The sequence below is a fragment of the Camellia sinensis genome, chromosome 15 (assembly GCF_055761805.1).
Source record: "Camellia sinensis isolate YWXY chromosome 15, ASM5576180v1, whole genome shotgun sequence".
NCBI classification, from domain to species: Eukaryota; Viridiplantae; Streptophyta; class Magnoliopsida; order Ericales; family Theaceae; genus Camellia; species Camellia sinensis.
The window spans coordinates 17,757,911-17,762,538 of NC_138975.1; the positions used below are offsets into that span (position 1 = coordinate 17,757,911).

Sequence of the window (4,628 nt, forward strand, 5' to 3'; positions counted from 1 at the left end):
TGCTTTTAAACACTACAACAAAAATATATTTTAGTGATATTATACCAATGACATCTTTTTAGAAAATGTCATAAAAATAATATTTAGTGACGTTTTTAAAAAATATCACAAAACAACAAACATAAAAGGCTCTAGTGACATTTTAATAAACAAATGCCACAACACTACAACAAAAACATTATTTAGTGGCATCATTTCAGTGTATATATGTATATATTGCTATTTTTTTTTATAAAAATGCTATTACAAATACATTTAATGACATTTTTTTTAATGTCATTTAACTATGCATCTATTCCACTGTTTGAGTGGCATTTTATTGTTTAAGGCTGTCAGTAAAAATAAATTTTTGCAATTTTTAAAATTAAAATAAAATTGAGTGACATTTATTTATTTAAGGTTGCCAACACAAATAAAATTTAATGGCATTCTTAAAAAAAAAAAAAAAAAAAAAAGGGCCATTGAACGTTGCCATTGGAATCCTAACATTAGAGTTCCACTTGGGAGTTAACTCGCAAAGGGAAGGGGAAAAATCCTAGGGTTTGCAAGTGCTTATGTTCGGGGAAAATCCTAAGGTTTGGGTTTCGATGAAATTGACTTCTCTCTACGCTCTCTATCTTCGATCGACATTGGCTTGATCACCACAACCCAAATCAGTAACTCCCACTCTTCTCACAGATCTGACTCACCTTTGCTCTATCAGGTAATTACTCCATCTCTCTCTCCCTCTCTCTCTCTCTCTCTCTCTCTCTCTCTCTGTGTACACATACATATATTTATAAACTATTGACTCTTTATTCTATTGAAGGAAGTAGAATCACAAAAAAAAAAAAAAAATTTAGGGATTGGACTCCAGAAAAGCTCTGATTTGTTCAAATTATTGTTCTTCTATGGTTTGAGCTTTTAAGGGCGCAAGGTAGGCCCTTCACATTCTTTGAGACAGTAAAAATTGATATAAATTGTATATGTTCCATACTTCTTGAGTAATTTTCACATTCATTCATCATCTTCCTTCTTACTTTAATTTGTGTCTTTGTATTTTGTATAGACCATTTGTTTTGTCAATAGTTATACGTAATTTCACCAAAATACAATTTTGATTGTTTTTTCCCCCTAAATATGCAGGGCATACTTGTGAATGTTCCACTGGAGAAATAGCTCAGGCCATGGTGGTAATGTCCTAATATTTTAACAAGTCATCTAGAGTATGATGTTGAATACTGATACTGTTAAATGCCCTGTTACCTATACTACTACAACTTAACATGCCTACCATCTAGCAACTAATTTGATTGTTATATATAATACTACTAATGCTAATGCCCTACCATTTTGATTACCAGTAGCAACACTACAGTCTTACTTGGAGCATTTTTCACCTGCTAATTCTGTGCAGTTTCAATCTATTCTTGATGAAATGGATAGTTGTGTTCTTTAATCAAGAGAAAAGCATAAAACCAAGCAAACTTAAAATATTTATTGCTTATTATATATAAAGAAACTCATGTTCGAGTAATGTAACATATAGTAATACCCTACATGACACCCAATAATTGTTTCTCGGGTGAGCAAGTCTCTTTTCTCTCGTTCTCGACACTTTATTGCCTGAAGGCCATGTTTGATTCACAATACTAATAGTGAGGTATTAATAATCCTATCAAATTAGTGTGGTATTAACTATCCCACCCCTACCCCATTACTAATTATCCTACAAATTTGTTGGATTAATTATCCATTGGATTAATAGTCCTAACCCAAATGTCAAAACAAACATAGGATGGTTGGGCCCACGGATTAATAATCCTAATCCCATACTTTAATCCTTCCAATCAAACATGCTCGAAGTGTCATAATAGTAACTACTAACAAAAATCGTAAACTAGTTTTGGGGAAAACATTTGTGTAAAAACAGAGATTAATGATATTGAAAATTTATCTTGTAAATTACCATGAGAAATTAAAGACAATCAATCATGGTTTCCCAGATAATGACATGTTTAAGCAAAGGGTAATAAATGATGGTTGTGATTAAAGTAACTTGTCAAAATTCAGCAAAAATAGATCCCTTGTTTAGGTAATGCATTTCCTTTCCATCTATTTCTTTATTATTTTACTCATGAATTTTCTTTATTAATGGTAGAGTTGACTTTGGTGCAGGTGCTTCAAAAGTAATTAGTGTATTTTTTCATTAATGGGTATTATCTTAAATGATTTCTCTGCTCTATCACAATAACCAAATTATACCTGGGGATGAGAAACCTAATTCTGATTTTCATTGTAAAGAAGGTGAATTTTTTGTTTTTGTATTTTATTTTATTTTTTAACAAAGAAGGTGAAGCACTTGTTCTGTTATGTTTCGTGAAACAATTGGGATAAGTATTTGGTTCACATGAATTTGAATCTTTGGGTGTTTGGTTTATTAATTTATGTTGCTTTTGTTTTGTTTATTTGATTCTTTCTTTTTTCTTCTTTCCCATTCATAATATATATGGAAAACAGAGACATTATGTTATCATCAAAGCATGGAAAATTATAGATTCAAAACAATTTCTTAAAATGTATGAACTCTCTCTCTCTCTCTCTCTCTCTCTCTCTCTCTCTCTCTCTCTCTATATATATATATATATATATGTATGCGTGTGTGTGTAAAGCCTTCATGTTCTATTGATCCTTGATTTAGGTAATTTTTTTTCTTAAGGTTAAGGGATAATATATCATGCTATATTAACTAACTTTGATTCACTCCAAAGCCTTTGACATCTTGCTTCATATTATGACAGAAAATAGGAGAAACTAGCTTTGATTCAGGCATGGGAAGAAAATGAAAAATCAAAAGCAGAGTGTAGTGTAATTCCTTTTCTCTTTTTTCCTTATGTACTATTCATTTTGTGGTGGTGCTATTAGCTTCTTTCATTTCATTGTTTTACCATATATCAATTTGCAACATAATTGGAAGGTATCTTATATACTAATGTTGGTGACTTACTATAAAATATCTTCTATACTATCCACTAATGATTACTATGAATTCAATAGAAGGGATTTACTTGTGATATGTTGAGTTCTTTCTATTTGTTTTTAATTTCGCTTTTTAGACAGTATTTTTTTTCTTACTTGCTAATTTTTGCTTATATTGCAATGCGTCATCATCAAAGCATTTGAAGAGTATATTTATGAGACTCCATTCTAATTTGTATAGACAATTCTATGAGGCCGATTCTAGCAATTACAAGGAACTTATAAGAACTCGATTTGGGCATTAATTTCCAGAAATATTATTGAAGTACTATAGCGGTACACGCTTTTCATAGATATGAAGATTACCTTTTTTTCGGATATGTAAATATTTATTTGTTTAATTTTTGTTTCTGATATTATCATAATGATATTGACTTTGTTAAAGTAGGAACAATGTTTTGATTTTATTTTATTAGTAAAGAATAATATTGCTATATTTGTGTCAATTGTAATTACATTTAATGAATGAAATTTTATTTGTTTATCTTACAAACCAAAATATCAACGGAGTGAATGTTGTAAAAGAATTATTTATTTATTTTTGTTTTGTTTTTCAATTTATCTCCATTTATGGCACAAATGAATGGTGAAGCACTGCCACTTTGATCTATCACTAAAAGTTGGATCTAGTGACATTCATAGGAGTTGTTAAAAATATTAACTATGGCATAAGAAGAGCCATTAAAAAAGTATATAGTGATATTTTTTAAATTGTAAGTCTTCTTTAATGGCGTTTGGTAGTGTCATGAATAGTATCTATGATGACATTAAAGTGTCATTAAAAGGTTTTAGTCTTCATGGTGTAGTGGCACTTATAAGTGCCACTAGTATCTATCGTGGCATTGGTATAAATGGAACTTGTTTAAAACGTCACAAAATTAAAAAATGTTACTAAAAGAATAGTTTTGTGACACTTTCAAGTGTCACTGAACTAAGAAAATGTTGTAGTGAAAACTATAAAATTAAAATTTTCAGTCGTTTTCAAAATGAAAACACAAAACAAAATTTTCTTTCTTTCCCTCTACATTTTTTTTTTATTATAAAATTTATCATTTCCACTTTCCATTGTCAATTTCTTTCTAATCAGTGGCATCTTGTGTCTTCCCAAGATTAATTATGAGTTCTTTTTAACATTTGGAGTCTTAGCCCTCAAATTTTATTTTATTTATTTATTTTTAGTCAAGTCCTTCCTAAAATTGAATGACCAATTCCCCAATTTCCCACGTTAGCATGACCTCATGAATTTTGGCATAACTCACGTATTCAAATCTTTGCAATAATATAAAAACAAAAAACAAAAACCAAAAAAAAAAAAAGAAACAAAAAGAAACAACAAATTAAAAGACAAAATATCAATTTACCTTTTAATAGACTGAGTCTATGTATATTAAATTAAATCACAAAAAAAAAAATATTTAAAATATACATATCAAGATAATGAGATTCATCCTAAAAATATTCTCAATTGCTCTTATTCATATTATTTTAATAAAAAATAGATCTCATCATGTTTAATTCCTTTTTTTCTTTCTCTTGTCTATTCATTTTCCCTTTCTTTCCTCTTCCCAAACGGAAGACTTGTTGCCCCAGTTTTTCTTCCCACTATGTGC

The 4,628-nt window shown here is 29.4% G+C and overlaps 1 long non-coding RNA gene across 1 annotated transcript; it reads left to right on the forward strand.

Annotated features, from left to right (window-relative positions):
- The first annotated feature begins 433 nt into the window (after positions 1 to 433).
- LOC114298891 (uncharacterized) lies at positions 434 to 3,056 on the forward strand. The gene is made up of 4 exons (XR_003642134.2): positions 434 to 703; positions 1,126 to 1,611; positions 1,846 to 2,558; positions 2,781 to 3,056. It is a non-coding gene; the product is annotated as an uncharacterized LOC114298891 (long non-coding RNA).
- Positions 3,057 to 4,628: the final 1,572 nt, after the last annotated feature.